Raw genomic sequence first — 17133 nt, 5'->3', positions numbered from 1 at the left:
GGTTATGAGGAGGGTCAGGTCTCCTTCTATGATGTGAAGACCAGCTCTCATATCTATTCTTTCACTGGATTCACATTCACTGAGAAACTCTATCCATTCTTAAACCCCGAGACAAATATTGACGTTGAAAACTCATCCCCGTTGGTCATCACTCCTGTCAGTCAAATAGATGAGCCCGATATTAAGGAGAAAACATGGTCTGAGATTTTTGATTAGAAATATAGCATGTCTTTAAAAAAAAATTCAAACTTGATAACTTCTGTACCATTTGTTTACCAACTTTTAAATCTTGCTTCAAGTTCAATCTTGCTTCATGTCACCTCCGTTCTCTTCCATATTTTTTATTATCAGTGTGCTAGCCTAAGCAAGCACACTGCTGTTACCTTGCATTAATCAGTCATTGGCTAATCGTTTACCACTTCTTCATAAGTATGTTTACAAATAACCAATGGCCTAAACACATATAGTTATAATTATTTATAAATAATTTACAAATAATAACCACATCCCTTATAAACATATTAACCATTTATAAATAGCTTACTAATGTTTAAATAAGTTGTAATGATGAGTTACAACTGTGCGTCAAATTATTAACATATTTCTTATACTGTAAATTATATTTTAATGGTAATTAGAAAGGTCTTAACCATCCATGATTCATTTTTTTGCATAGTCCCTCTCAAGAAAATTGTGATTTAATGTGCTTACATCTCCGTACAACCAAGAAAGCAAGGCGTGACTGTCCTTAAAAAAAGCCCTTTGATTCATCCACTGGCACTGCTTTTCTAAGTCATGGTGTCTGATTGTTTTAGCTTCAAATGACATTAAAGCTACAACAACAACAACACAATCTGTCTCTTCCATTGGACCTATGTGCAATCAGAGGGGGGACAAGCAATCACTTTGGGAAGCGTTGTCGGCAGACATTCCCTGGTAATTGTCTGTCAACATGTTGGGCTGAAATAACACTCTATTCATACATGGTGGTGGTGGTGGTGGTGGTGAAGGAGGGCTAGGGATCGGTGGAGGGGAGGAAAGGTTGCCATGGCATCCGTTTGCTTTTAGGATGACTTATGTTACTTTATTTGATGGAGATTTACAGACGGGTAACCCACTCCAGATGTCCGACTGGTGCGTTTAAGCAATCCAGGTGTCCTGTAGGCCCAAAGTATTGTACGTTTAAACGCATGAGTACACCATTACCTGAAGCCATTGTGTGGCCAAAGTGTATGACAATCAAAACCATGGGATAGATTGATCATCACCAAGGTGTTGTAACTGGTTACAAGCTTTCGATTCAACTACTCAGCCTAGACAAGTGAGATTTTTGTTCTTTCTCAAAGTCAACTGTCAAAAGTATGACTGATATTCATTTGTATATGTCTATTGACATTGAGTGTACAAAACATTAGGATCACATTAAACAGTACCTCCCAAAGAAATGTATAACGTTCCTTATTTAAAACAGTTGTTTTTGTTTAAAGCATTATACCGAGTAAAGGAAAGTGGGGCCCCAAGGAAGGCCTGATATAAAATCATAGGCTGGACAAACGTTTCTGTTAAGCTCCTTTTTGACAATTACTTATAGAATACAATTGCCTGCCAGCTGGTGGGAGAACAATTTGACAGGTTTATCACAACTTTGACAAAAGTAATTTACTCGGCTCACTCCTTTGTGGCTCTCTGGAGAATGTAAATCCTAGAAATAAAATAAATAAATAAATGAAAGCCCGAAGGGAACTGACAGCTCAATGTCTCCAAGCCCTCCGCAAGCGAGGGAGGAATCACTTGCCATCGTAAAAATGTGAGGGAACCGTGCTACATGTTGTGATATATCAACCTTCCTGGGAGGCCTGGTGGTCCATGATGTTCTGAGAACAGCTGGGGCCCATAACCAAACAGCTGAGTACCTTTCATTTGCTGATAAGGAAACTGGCACAGGAGATGTTCTGATGTCCATCTTTTAGAATGGTTTGCTACCCTCCAATAGGTTTAGAATGGTTTGCTACCCGGTTTAGAATGGTTTGCTACCCTCCACCCGGTTTAGAATGGTTTGCTACCCTCCACCCGGTTAAGAATGGTTTGCTACCCTCCACCAGGTTTAGAATGGTTTGCTACCCTCCACCAGGTTTAGAATGGCTTGCTACCCTCCACCAGGTTTAGAATGGTTTGCTACCCTCCAACAACTTTAGAATGGTTTGCTACCCTCCACCAGGTTTAGAATGGTTTGCTACCCTCCACCAGGTTTAGAATGGTTTGCTACCCTCCAATAGGTTTAGAATGGTTTGCTACCCTCCAATAGATTTAGAATGGTCTGCTACCCTCCAATAGATTTAGAATGGTTTGCTACCCTCCACCAGGTTTAGAATGGTTTGCTACCCTCTACCAGGTTTAGAATGGTTTGCTACCCTCCACCAGGTTTAGAATGGTTTGCTACCCTGCAATAGGTTTAGAATGGTTTGCTACCCTCCAACACGTTTAGAATGGTTTGCTTCCCTCCAATAGGTTTAGAATGGTTTGCTACCCTGCAATAGGTTTAGAATGGTTTGCTACCCTCCACCAGGTTTAGAATGGTTTGCTACCCTCCACCAGGTTTAGAATGGTTTGCTACCCTCCACCAGATTTAGAATGGTTTGCTACCCTCCACCAGATTTAGAATGGTTTGCTACCCTCCAATAGATTTAGAATGGTTTGCTTCCCTCCACCAGGTTTAGAATGGTTTGCTACCCTCCACCAGATTTAGAATGGTTTGCTTTTGTGAAAACTATGAACTAAGGACATGAAGTCAGAATTTTCCAAGACGAGAAAGTCTGACATAACGGGTATGTCTGTGACGTTTCTGTAGTATTTGAAGGTTGGGTTTGATTTCAAGTAATGCCAAGCAACACGTAGGTGTTTGTTTGTAAGTTCTCTTTCGGAGGGCACACTGGACACTGGACGGATAAAGAGCAATGTTCTGATCTCACAATATCAGTCAAGCACCAAAGCTAATTGACTAATTTTGGTTAGCTTGCTAGCTATCTGAACACACAAATGAGAGAACGCCTCACTCTGATTGTGTTACTCACTCGAGAAGAGCTGGTTATGTTATCTAGACAGGTGAGTGACTAACTATGTTACTCACTCTAGAAGAGCTGGTTATCTAGACATGTTATGTTATCTAGATTAACTGTGTTACTGGCAACATTTTAATGAGTGTCCCAAGTTTGACCTTTTTTCCTTGCATCCTCTCTCCTTACATCCTTCCCAAAGGTCTGAGAGGAGAGAAATTCTCCTGACATAAGGTCTGTGGTAAGTGGTCAGAGTCAGATCCTGGTCCTCAAGAGATATGGGCACACGTGGCCAGTGAGGGGGAAGGATATACCAAGTAGACGAGATGAGCATTGCCCGGCCTATTGACCAACTACCATGAATACTAACATTCTATAGTCAGTAAGGCCTAGATTCAAATCAGATCGAGCATTTCCTCACGCTAGCCATCACCCACAATGCTGGTGTTTTGGCGGTGTCGGAGCAGTAACTGCGTTTGGAGCTGTCAAATCGGTGAGCAGATGCTCTTGTGGTCATCGTCCCAAAGCCACATCTGTTCCATTCCCATTACGAGTTCAGAAGGAGAAAGTGTACGCTATATAGAAATCGTGACGATCAAATTGAAAATCATTCACCAAAAATAATGAGGATTTATATCAGCCTAATTGAGATGTCGATGACATCACACGTTTCAGTGTTCAAACTAAAAACACGGCTGCGTGAGATTTATAAATAATACATCTATGTGCAGCCAGTGGCAATGTCCGCTTTAGATATAATGCCAGGAGCTGCTTGTGGATTGGACAGCTCTAACAAAGTCCCACCTTCAACAACACCAAAACAGCAGCTGAGCGGGTGGTCACTAGCACCAATCTGAATGAATTTTACAGCCCTTAGTCTAGTCGCTATAAATTATTAGCCTCTGATCCTTACAGAAATTTAACTGACTTAAACCAAAAATGAATAGTCGAGACAAACCAATGTATGAGGCTCACTGGAAACACTGAGATATTGATTGAACAGGCGTGGGCAAAGCCCGGCTCGGGGGCCGTATGCGGCCCCCCACCTGATTCAATACGGCCCACGGATTCATGCTCAGATCACATAAAGAATTTGTGATAGTAGTTTTGAAAAAGTATTTTGTTTTCTAAGATTTCAAAGAAAAGGAAAGTAGAAAATGAATGGAGAGTGTTGCATCAAGAGTGGACATTGAAATATTTCTTTATTGAGGTATCAGGGAAAGCTGTGTGCTTAGTGTGCAAAGACAGCATCGCTGTCTTGAAAGACTAAAACGTGTCCCGACACTTCCAGAGGAATTAGAGAAATATAGGAATATATCTTCTGAGCAGAGGGCAAGTGCATCAAAAGAGTTGCTTTCTCAAGTTGCAAAAGCAGCAAGGACTTTTCACAAAACTGCACTCAGCAAACGACGGAATTGCGAGAGCGAGCTATGTACTGTCCCACAAAATTGCTAAACATAGCAAGCCATTCGCTGAGGGTGAATTAATTAAAGAATGTTTAATTGACTCTGCGGCAATACTTTTCCCCGACAAGAAAGAGCTGTTTTGAAAATGTTTCCCTGTCAAGACTAACAGTGACACGGCGTGTTGAGGAAATCGCAGAGAATATGGAACAACGGTTGAAAGACAAGGTAGAGGACTTCATCTATTTCTCCTTGGCCCTGGGTGAGAGCAGTGATGCACGTGACACGGCACAGTTGTTGATATTCTTACGAGGCATAACCTCAGACTTTGGAATTACAGAGGAGCTTGCTTCAGTGCAGTCAATGAAGAGCACAACCACAGGGAAAGATTTCATGGAGGAGGTTAATAACTGTGTGGCAAAGCTGGGACTGACTTTTGAAAGGTTATCCAGTGTGACCACTGATGGGTGTCCAAACTAGACAGGAAAAAACATTGGCCTTTTGAAAAGGATACAAGATCAAGTAGCTGAGCTGAACCCAGATCAGAAAGTAATTTTTCCTGCATTGCATTATTCATCAGGAGGTGCTCTGTAAATGTGTTCGGAAAATGAGACCTGTTGTGGATACAGTCACTAAAGTGGTGAACTTCATAAGAGCAGAATCTTTAAACTAAAGGCTGTTTGTCTCACTGTTGGAAGAGAGAGAGTCGGGTCATGCAGATCTCCCCTACCACACAAACGTGAGATGGCTGAGTTTGGGGTGTGGGACCTGAAGTCGGAGATGGCTGAGTTTGGGGTGTGGGACCAGAAGTCGGAGATGGCTGAGTTTGGGGTGTGGGACCTGAAGTCGGAGATTGCTGAGTTTGGGGTGTGGGACCTGAAGTCGGAGATGGCTGAGTTTGGGGTGTGGGACCTGAAGTCGGAGATGGCTGAGTTTGGGGTGTGGGACCTGAAGTCAGAGATTGCTGAGTTTGGGGTGTGGGACCTGAAGTCAGAGATTGCTGAGTTTGGGGTGTGGGACCTGAAGTCAGAGATGGCTGAGTTTGGGGTGTGGGACCTGAAGTCGGAGATTGCTGAGTTTGGGGTGTGGGACCTGAAGTCGGAGATTGCTGAGTTTGGGGTGTGGGACCTGAAGTCGGAGATTGCTGAGTTTGGGGTGTGGGACCTGAAGTCGGAGATTGCTGAGTTTGGGGTGTGGGACCTGAAGTCGGAGATGGCTGAGTTTGGGGTGTGGGACCTGAAGTCGGAGATTGCTGAGTTTGGGGTGTGGGACCTGAAGTCGGAGATTGCTGAGTTTGGGGTGTGGGACCTGAAGTCGGAGATTGCTGAGTTTGGGGTGTGGGACCTGAAGTCGGAGATTGCTGAGTTTGGGGTGTGGGACCTGAAGTCGGAGATTGCTGAGTTTTTGCAAGTGAAGAGAAAATATGTGAATTTCCCTCAACTTCAAGATAAAGAATGGTTGGCTGATTTTGCCTTCAACCATGGACGTCATGACCCTCATGAATGAATTGAAATCCAAACTACAAGGGAAGGGCCTTTTTGCACATCAGATGTACAGCCTTATCAAAGCCTTCAAGGGAAAATTACTCCTCCTGACCCTCCAAGTAGAAGCCAACAATCTCACCCATCTTCCGACACCACTAGTCTATCAGATGACCAGCGGGAGAAGTATACATCACTGCTGCGTGCTTTGAACTGTGAGTTTTCTTGTCGTTTTAAGGATTTCAAAGTGTTTGAAAAATGACATGCTGTTGGTTTCCTCTTCTTTCACCTTCAATGTGGATAACGCTCCCTCTGACCTGCAACTTGAGATTATCGATCTTCAGTCTGATGCAGTGATTGGAGAACTGTTCAAAACAATGTCTCTAACGAGGTTCTATGCATTTCTCAATGAACAAGACTTTCCAAAGATTAGGAGTCATGCTCAGAAGATGTTTGTACTGTTTGGGTCAATCTGTGTATGTGAACAGACATTTTCAGTGATGAAATATTACAACACAAGGAACATATCATCTCTTACCGACTCTTACCTCTCCGCAGTGGTGGAAAAAGTACCACATTTTCATACTAGAGTAAAAGTAAAGACCTTAACAGAAAATTACTAGTAAAAGTCACCCACTAAAATACTACTTGAGTAAAAGTATTTGGTTTAAATGTACTTAAGTATCAAAAGTAAAAATAATTTAAAATTCCTTATATTAAGCAAACCAGATGACACTATTTTCTTGTTTTTTTTTTCATTTACAGATAGCCAGGGGCACACCACAAGACATAATTTACAAATTAAGTATTTGTGTTTAGTGAGTCCGCCAGATCAGAGGCAGTAGGGATGACCAGGGATGTTCTCTTGATAAGTGTGTGAATTAGACAATTTCCCTGTCCTGCTAAGCATTCATAATGTAACGAGTACTTTTGGGTGTCAGGGGAAAATGTATGCAGTAAGAAGTACATCATTTTCTTTAGGAATGTAGTGAAGTAAAACTAAAAGTAGTCAACAAATATAAAGTACAGATACCCTAAAAAAAACTACTTAAGTGGAACTTTCAAGTATTTTTTACTTAACTACTTTACATCACTTCCTCTTCGCAAACCTTGCGCATAGCCATGTCAGAAACTATACCTTACTTCACTGCTCTACACCCATCATCACCTCTCACATTGATTGAGTAGTTTAAGTGTAATGTTGAGCTCTCTCTCTTTCTGGCGTTTTACCTGTGAATACCCATTAACAAGAGTTCTGTCCGTGGTGTTGAATGCACAGTGTACTTATTCCCTCAGTGTAGTTTCATTGCATGTTTAATAATGAAAATACCCTACCAAAAGGAGAACATGGATGTGGTTTATTTCTGTGCATGTAAAAAAAATAAAAAAAATAAGTAGCATGTCTGGATGTGATTTACAGTAGATATATCTGTCAACAGAGTGATACACATAATGTATAACCGTGTAATATGAGTCTGGCCCGCAATGGCAAAAATATATTCTAATGTGGCCCTCCACGGAAAAGAATTGCCCAGGCCTGAGATAGACAGACAGATATATACAGTACCAGTCAAAGTTTTGGACACACTTGCTTCATTCAAGGGTTTTTCTTTATTTGTACTATTTTCTACATTGTAGAATAACTTTGAAATAACACATATGGAATCATGTAGTAACCAAAAAAGTGTTAATTAATCAAATCAAAATATATTTTATATTTGAGATTCTTCAAAGTAGCCACCCTTTGTCTTGACAACAGCTTTGCACACTCTTGACATTCTATCAACCAGCTTCATGAGGTAGTCACCTGGAATGCATTTCAATTAACAGGTGTGCATTGTTAAAAGTTAAATAGTGGAATTTCTTTCCTTTTTAATGTGTTTGAGCCAATCAGTTGTGTTGTGACAAGGTAGGGGTGGTATTCAGAAGATTGCACTATTTGGTAAAATACCAAGTCCATATTAATGGCAAGAACAGCTCAAATAAGCAAAGAGAAACAACAATCCATCATTACTTTTAGACATGATCATTCAATGCAGAAAATTCTAATAACTTTGAAAGTTTCTTCAAGTGCAGTCACAAAAAAACATGCGCTATGCTGAAAATGGCTCTCATGAGGAGTGCCACAGGAAAGGAAGTTACCTATGCTGTAGATGATAAGTTCATTAGAGGTAACTGCACCTCATTATTGCAGCCCAAATAAATGCTTCACAGAGTTCAAGGAACAGACACATCTCAACATCAGCTGTTCAGCAGAGACTGCGTGAAATCAGGCCTTCATGGTCAAATTGTTGCAAAGAAACCACAACTAAAAGGACACCAATAAGAAGAAGAGACTTGTTTGGGCCAAGAAACACGAGCAACGAACATTGATCTGATGAGTCCAAATTTGAGATTTTTGGTTCCAACCGCCATGCCTTGTGAGACACAAAGTAGGTGAACGGATGATCTCCGCAGGTGTGGTTCCCACCTTGAAGCATGGAAGAGGTGGTGTGAGGGTGTGCTGATGTTTGGTGGTTTGCTGGTGACATTGTCAGTGATTTATTTAGAATTCAAGGCACACTTAACCAGCATGGCTACCACAGCATTCTTCAGTGACACGCCATCCCATCTGGTTTGCGTTTAGTGGGACTATCATTTGTTTTTCAACAGGACAGGATTACCCAAAACACATAACAGGATGACCCATAACACATCTCCAGACTGTGTAAGGGTTATTTGACCAATAAGGAGAGTGATGGAGTGCTGCACCAGATGACCTGACCTCCACAATCACCCGACCTCAACCCAATTGAGATGGTTTGGGATGAGTTAGACCGCAGAGTGAAGGAAAAGCAGCCAACAAGTGCTCAGCATATGTGGGAACTCCTTCAAGACGGTTGGAAAAGCCTTCCAGGTGAACCTGGTTGAGAGAATGCCAAGAGTGTTCAAAGCTGTCATCAAGGCAAATGGTGGCTGCTTTGAATCTAAAATATATTGAATTGTTTAATACTTATTTTGTTACTACATGGTTCCATGTGTTCACCAATATTCTAGAATGTAGAAAATAGTAAAAATAAAGAAAAACCCTTAGAGTAGGTGTGTCCAAACTTTTGACTTTTATGTATATACACACACACATATATACATATATATATATATGTATATATATGTATATATATATGTGTATGTATATATATATGTATATATGTGTGTGTGTGTGTATTTACATAAAAGTCAAAAGTTTGGACACACCTACTCTAAGGGTTTTTCTTTATTTTTACTATTTTCTATATTTTTACTATTTTCTATATATATGTATATATATATATATATAGCCAGAATTCTGGCTCTCACAGACCTGTAACTTCTTCTTTAAGAGGCTCCTCTGTCCTCCACTCGTTACCTGTATTAATGGCACCTGTTTGAACTTGTTATCAGTATAAAAGACACCTGTCCACAACCTCAAACAGTCACACTCCAAACTCCACTATGGCCAAGACCAAAGAGCTGGGACACCAGAAACAAAATTGTTGACCTGCACCAGGCTGGGAAGACTGAATCTGCAATAGGTAAGCAGCTTGTTTTGAAGAAATCAACTGTGGGAGCAATTATTAGGAAATAGAAGACATACAAGACCACTGATAATCTCCCTCGATCTGGGGCTCCACGCAAGATCTCACCCCGTGGGTCAAAATTATCACAAGAACGGTGAAATCCCAGAACCACACGGGGGGACCTAGTGAATGACCTGCAGAGAGCTGGGACCGAAGTAACAAAGCCTACCATCAGTAACACACTACGCCGCCAGGGACTCAAATCCTGCAGTTCCAGGCGTGTCCCCCTGCTTAAACCAGTACATGTCCAGGCCCGTCTGAAGTTCGCTAGAGAGCATTTGGATGATCCAGAAGAAGATCGGGAGAATGTCATATGGTCAGATGAAACCAAAATATAACTTTATGGTTAAAACTCAAATTGCCGTGTTTGGAGGACAAATAATTCTGAGTTGCATCCAAAGAACACCATACCTACTGTGAAGCATGGGGGTGGAAACATCATGCTTTGGGGCTGTTTTTCTGTAAAGGGACCAGGACGACTGATCCGTGTAAAGGAAAGAATGAATGGGGCCATGTATCGTGAGATTTTGAGTGAAAACCTCCTTCCATCAGCAAGGGCATTGAAGATGAAACGTGGCTGGGTCTTTGGGCATGACAATGATCCCAAACACATCGCCCGGGCAACGAAGGAGTGGCTTCGAAAGAAGCATTTCAAGGTCCTGGTGTCACGCCTTGGTCTTAGTATTTTGTGTTTTAGTTAATTAGTTGGTCAGGCCAGGGTGTGACATGGGTTTATTGTTTGTTGTAATTCTTAGTGGGTTTTTTTAGTTATTGGGATTGTAGCTGATTAGGGGTGTGTGTTACATAGGTTTGGCTGTCTGAGGTGGTTCTCAATCAGAGTCAGGTGATTCTCGTTGTCTCTGATTGAGAACCGTATTTAGGTAGCCTGGGTTTCACTTTGTATTTCGTGGGTGATTGTTCCTGTCTCTGTGTTAGTGTTCACCAGACAGGCTGTATAGGTTTTTCACTTTCCGTTTGTTGTTTTTGTTTTTTCATGTATCGTTGTTTGTTCTATTAATAAACATGAGTAACCAACACGCTGCATTTCGGTCCGACTCTCTTTCGGCAAACGAAGAACGCCGTTACACCTGGAGTGGCCTAGCCAGTCTCCAGATCTCAACCCCATAGAAAATCTTTGGAGGGAGTTGAAAGTCTGTGTTGCCCAGCAACAGCCCCAAAACATCACTGCTCTAGAGGAGATCTGCATGGAGGAATGGGCCAAAATACCAGCAACAGTGTGTGAAAACCTTGTGAAGACTTACAGAAAACGTTTGACCTCGGTCATTGCCAACAAAGGGTATATAACAAAGTATTGAGAAAAACTTTTGTTATTGACCAAATACTTTTTTTCCACCATAATTTGCAAATAAATTCATATAAAATCCTACAATGTGATTTTCTGGAGAAAGAAAATCTAATTTTATCTGTCATAGTTTAAGTGTACCTATGATGAAAATTACAGGCCTCTCATCTTTTTAAGTGGGAGAACTTGCACAATTGGTGGCTGACTAAATACTTTTTTGCCCCACTGTGTGTATATATATATATATATATATATATTATACACACACACACACACATATATATATATATATATATATATATATATGAGAGAGAAAGAGGGAGACAGAGAGAGAGACCTAAATGGCCTGAAACCTCTCAGAGGACAAGCCACCAACTATCTCAGGACTGAGCTTGTTTATCTCGTAGCACTGGCTGCCATGGAAGTGAGTTGGCTTTGATGTAATATTGCGATATTTCATTCTATTATCCTGTTTGACTGTGCAAGGTCATCTATCCTGGCTTATGTCTCTCTATATCCGTCAGGAACATTTTTGCTTTATTGGCTCGCCAGCCAACACGCTGGAATATCAATGGATGTTTGATGGCATTATGCAGCATTTGTATGCTAGGCCCTTTACTTGGGGAAAACTCGGGTAGGGCACAGAGGGAATATGTAAGTCAGATGTCAATGGATGGGAGGGGGGGGATTTCTCAAAATCCTGGTGTTAAGCTGGAGTGGCATGTCAAATTTACACATTGAGGCTTTTTAGGATTTCTGCAATATTGCTGCGAAGACAACTAACTGTGTGTCTGCAAGTGTATCTGAGGTATGTTAGTTTTGCACACTTCCAAACCAGCCACTGCTGGCAAACTATCCACTGTTTGCAAACCAGCCACTGTTTGCAAACTATCCAATGTTTGCAAACTATCCACTGTTTGCAAACTATCCACTGTTTGCAAACCAACCACTGTTTGCAAACCAACCACTGTTTGCAAACCAACCACTGTTTGCAAACTATCCACTGTTTGCAAACTATCCACTGTTTGCAAACTATCCACTGTTTGCAAACCAACCACTGTTTGCAAACCAACCACTGTTTGCAAACATCCACTGTTTGCAAACCAACCACTGTATGCAAACCAACCACTGTTTGCAAACTATCCACTGTTTGCAAACTAACCAATGTTTGCAAACCATCCACTGTTTGCAAACCATCCACTTTTTGCAAACTATCCACTGTTTGCAAACCAACCACTGTTTGCAAACCAACCACTGTATGCAAACCAACCACTGTTTGCAAACTATCCACTGTTTGCAAACTAACCACTGTTTGCAAACCATCCACTGTTTGCAAACTAACCACTGTTTGCAAACTATCCACTGTTTGCAAACTAACCACTGTTTGCAAACCATCCACTGTTTGCAAACTAACCACTGTTTGCAAACTATCCACTGTTTGCAAACTATCCACTGTTTGCAAACTAACCACTGTTTGCAAACCATCCACTGTTTGCAAACCAACCACTGTTTGCAAACTATCCACTGTTTGCAAACTATCCACTGTTTGCAAACCAACCACTTTTTGCAAACCAACCACTGTTTGCAAACCAACCACTGTTTCAAAACCCTCCTAAGTAGGACTATTTCAACTCTTCTCCTTTCTTGGTTCATCAAAAAGTAATAAATTAGCAACCATGCTATTTTGATGTATTCCCATAATTGTATAATTCAAATGTCAGCCAAATTAACCAATATATTACTTTCCTTTGTCATGACATTCAATGTTGATTTATAATCGATGACATAGATGCCTTCAGAGCAGGAACCTGTAAAAACTAGTAATCGTGATTATTAAGGATTTCAACAGCAATTTACTCTATTAAAAATAAGGGCAACTTAATTCAAACAAATTGTAAAAGGATGCCCGGTAATAACATATCTCCTTTGCTTTGGTAAAATATTTGCAGCCTTAACTTGATGAAAATGAAATGTGCGCGATGATGAATCATTGCTCGGGGAAATCAATTTATTTAGTCACTCAGAGGTGCTAAGTTATTTATTGTTTGTCAGCATGTGCTGTTGCTTCAATTTAATTCCAAGCAAGAACAAAAAGGAAAAGAAGCCACGTAGAGGAGTAGACTGGAAGAAACAAAACGCTGATGTGCACACAAAGAACTGAGCACACAGAAACATAACGCTGATGTGCACACAAAGAACTGAGCACACAGAAACATAACGCTGATGTGCACACAAAGAACTGAGCACACAGAAACATAACGCTGATGTGCACACAAAGAACTGAGCACACAGAAACATAACGCTGATGTGCACACAAAGAACTGAGCACACAGAAACATAACGCTGAGGTGCACACAAAGAACTGAGCACTCATATAGAAGTGTCTCCTTATTTGAATATACAGTGTCTTTCTTCGGCTGGCGTCGGAGACATGAACACCCGATTATATCTGTATAGATTCCACATCAGCAAAGTGGACCTCGGCATACAAAATGGCTGGAAAGAGGTATTTTTACAAGAATGGGTTAAGCTATTTAAACATATTACGCAATAACAAATACACACTGTAGACTAGAGTCCTGCGTTGTAGACTAGAATCCTGCGCTGTAGACTAGAGTGCTGCGCTGTAGACTAGAATCCTGCACTGTAGACTAGAATCCTGCGCTGTAGACTAGAATCCTGCGCTGTAGACTAGAATCCTGCGCTGTAGACTAGAATCCTGCGCTGTAGACTAGAATCCTGCGCTGTAGACTAGAATCCTGCGCTGTAGACTAGAATCCTGCGCTGTAGACTAGAATCCTGCGCTGTAGACTAGAATCCTGCGCTGTAGACTAGAATCCTGCCCTGTAGACTAGAATCCTGCGCTGTAGACTAGAATCCTGCGCTGTAGACTAGAATCCTGCGCTGTAGACTAGAATCCTGCGCTGTAGACTAGAATCCTGCGCTGTAGACTAGAATCCTGCGCTGTAGACTAGAATCCTGCACTGTAGACTAGAATCCTGCACTGTAGACTAGAATCCTGCACTGTAGACTAGAATCCTGCACTGTAGACTAGAATCCTGCACTGTAGACTAGAATCCTGTCCCCTGTGGAGAATCTTGAGTAACTTTTTTTCTCTCTCTTTCACTTCAGAACTTTTTTTTGATTGATGGATCACAATGGGCAGGCCGCCATTTTGGATGTTGAGTTGAGAGATTGATGTGACATTTGACTCGTTCACATATTAAGGGGGAGAAGAAGAGAAAAAAATTGCTGGCATCAAAGTATAAACACTTTGGAAGAAATATAGGACCCCTCTGCCATTTAACCAATTTGACACTTAATATACAATATATATATATATATATAAATAAATAAACTGGGAGTTTCGAGCCCTAAATGCTGATTGGCTGACAGCCGTGGTATATCAGACCGTACACCACATGTATGACTGTAGTAAGAAAGCCCCCCCCTACCCTCATGACATGTATGACTGTAGTAAGAAAGCCCCCTCTACCTTGATGACATGTATGACTGTAGTAAGAAAGCCCCCTCTACCCTCATGACATGTATGACTGTAGTAAGAAAGCCCCCCTACCCTCATGACATGTATGACAGTAGTAAGAAGGCCCCCCACCCTCATGACATGTATGACAGTAGTAAGAAAGCCCCCCTCCTACCCTCATGACATGTATGACTGTAGTAAGAAAGCCCCCCAACCCTCATGACATGTATGACTGTAGTAAGAAAGCCCCCTCCTACCCTCATGACATGTATGACAGTAGTAAGAAAGCCCCCCCCTACCCTCATGACATGTATGACTGTAGTAAGAAAGCCCCCCCCTACCCTCATGACATGTATGACTGTAGTAAGAAAGCCCCGCTACCCTCATGACATGTATGACAGTAGTAAGAAAGCCCCCCTACCCTCATGACATGTATGACTGTAGTAAGAAAGCCCCCTCCTACCCTCATGACATGTCTGACTGTAGTAAGAAAGCCCCCCCCCCTACCCTCATGACATGTATGACTGTAGTAAGAAAGCCCCCCTACCCTCATGACATGTATGACTGTAGTAAGAAACCCTCATGACATGTATGACTGTAGTAAGAAAGCCCCGCTACCCTCATGACATGTATGACAGTACATACCCTCATGACATGTATGACTGTAGTAAGAAAGCCCCCCTACCCTCATGACATATATGACTGTAGTAAGAAAGCCCCCTCCTACCCTCATGACATGTATGACAGTAGTAAGAAAGCCCTCCTACCCTCATGACATGTATGACTGTAGTAAGAAAGACCCCGCTACCCTTCAATGAATCCCAAATGGCACCGTATTTTCAAAAGTAGTGCACTATATTAGACGATACTAGGGTGCCATTTCAGATGCTGCTGTGATGTACACTACACCTTGGCTGGAGTCAATAGCATAACGATCACACCTATCCACTATTTCTAGGTCTACACGGTGATAGTCAGAGCAGTTCATCAGCTCATCCCAGATAATAATTCACATCCTAACGCAGTTAAAAAAATGACACCGGTTTTAAAATAAAACAGTAATCAATCATAGACACTATGAACACTTCAGTCTTTATATTTTTTAAAGCGGACATTACCCCCTTGAAATCAGAAATTAATTACAAGGGATACCCGTTGATAAACTTTGGTGTGGAGAATAGCGATCTGCATTTAGAAAATAAAATAAAATATTTTAAATGCAAAATACCCAAGAGGCACTTCAACGCTTATTCTGCATTTCATTTGTTCCTGTGGGGAGGAGGGGGGGGGGGATGTTTGGTTCTGAATCTGCATGTAATTGCGCCCCCTAACCTTACAGTTTACCAGAACAAAGCGGCTTCAGACTAAATCACGGCAAAACGCAAAAACACGTAAGGTGAGAGCATGCTATGTACTCTAATTCCCTGTTGAAGAGGGAAAAAGCAGTAGAAATTAATTCAAAAGCTGTTTTAATTGATCAAATCGGTGCCTACTTTACTTGATTTATATCATTAATAAAACCAATTATCTGATTTAAAGTCCATTGGGGGTGGGGTTTTTTCTATGGGTGTGCAGGCCAAGTTCAACAACAGTACAGATCTTTACTCATGGTTAACGCATATGCAGGGTGACTTATAGTGGCTCCCAGGGTTACTGTGAATATAAAAATCAACAGATAAACCCCTGTCTTCACACGAATTGCCGTTATTAAAAGGTTTTGACTTACTCCTCCTGTACATGGAGATAGGACCTGAAGATAGATAGCCCAGTGTATCGTGCTTTATAGAGCTGGACACTGAACAGCAGCATCTACCTACAAGTCCAATACACGACATGACCAATGGTATCATCCCAACATCTCATTTCAAAATCATGGGTATTAGTATGAAGTTTGTCCCCCCTTTGTTGCTATAACAGCCTCCGCTCTTCTGGGAAGGGTTTCCCCTAGATGTTGAAGCATTGCTGCGGGTATTGTCATGCTGAAACATGAAAGGTCCTTCCCCAAACTTTTGCCGCAAATTTGGAAACACAGAATCGTCTTGAATGTCATTGGATGCTGTAGAATTAAGATTTCCGTTCACTGGAACTAAGGGGCGTAGCCCTGAACCATGAAACATTATTCTTCCTCCGCCTAACTTTACAGTTGCTATTATGCACTGGGGTAGGTAGCCTTCTCCTGGGATCCACTAAAACCAGATTCGTCAATCGGACTGCCAGATGGTGAAGCGTGATTCCTTACTCCAGAGAACGCATTTCCACTGCTCCAAAGTCCAATGGCGACGAGCTCTACACCACTCCAGCTGACACTTGGCATTGCGCATGGTGATCTTAGGCTTGTGTGCTGCTGCTCGGCCACGGAATCGCACTTCATGAAGCTGCCGCCGAACAGTTCTTGTGCGGACGTTGCTTCCAGAGGCAGTTTGGAACTCGGTAGGGAGTGTTGCAACCGAGGAAAGACCATTTTTACACGCTTCAGTGTAACGGATGTGAAACGGCTAGCTTAGTTAGCGGTGGTGCGCGCTAAATAGCGTTTCAATCGGTGACGTCACTTGCTCTGAGACCTTGAAGTAGTGGTTCCCCTTTGCTCTGCAAGGGCCGCGGCTTTTGTGGAGCGATGGGTAACAATGCTTCGTGGGTGACTGTTGTTGATGTGTGCAGAAGGTCCCTGGTTTGCGCCCAAGTATGGGCGAGAGGACGGTCTAAAGTTATACTGTTACATCAGCACTCGGCGGTCCTGTTCCGTGAGCTTGTGTGGTCTACCACTTTGCGGCTGAGACGTTGTTGCTCCTAGACGTTTCCACTTCACAATAACA

At 41.9% G+C, this 17133-nt stretch overlaps 1 pseudogene; it reads left to right on the top strand.

Annotated features, from left to right (window-relative positions):
* Window positions 1-4660: 4660 nt before the first annotated feature.
* On the top strand, window positions 4661-6199 carry LOC135515533 (general transcription factor II-I repeat domain-containing protein 2B-like; annotated as a pseudogene).
* Window positions 6200-17133: the final 10934 nt, after the last annotated feature.

The sequence above is a fragment of the Oncorhynchus masou genome, chromosome 27 (assembly GCF_036934945.1).
Source record: "Oncorhynchus masou masou isolate Uvic2021 chromosome 27, UVic_Omas_1.1, whole genome shotgun sequence".
NCBI lineage: Eukaryota > Metazoa > Chordata > Actinopteri > Salmoniformes > Salmonidae > Oncorhynchus > Oncorhynchus masou.
Note: the sequence above shows the minus strand (reverse complement) of the source record. Positions and strands in the feature narration are given on the sequence as shown.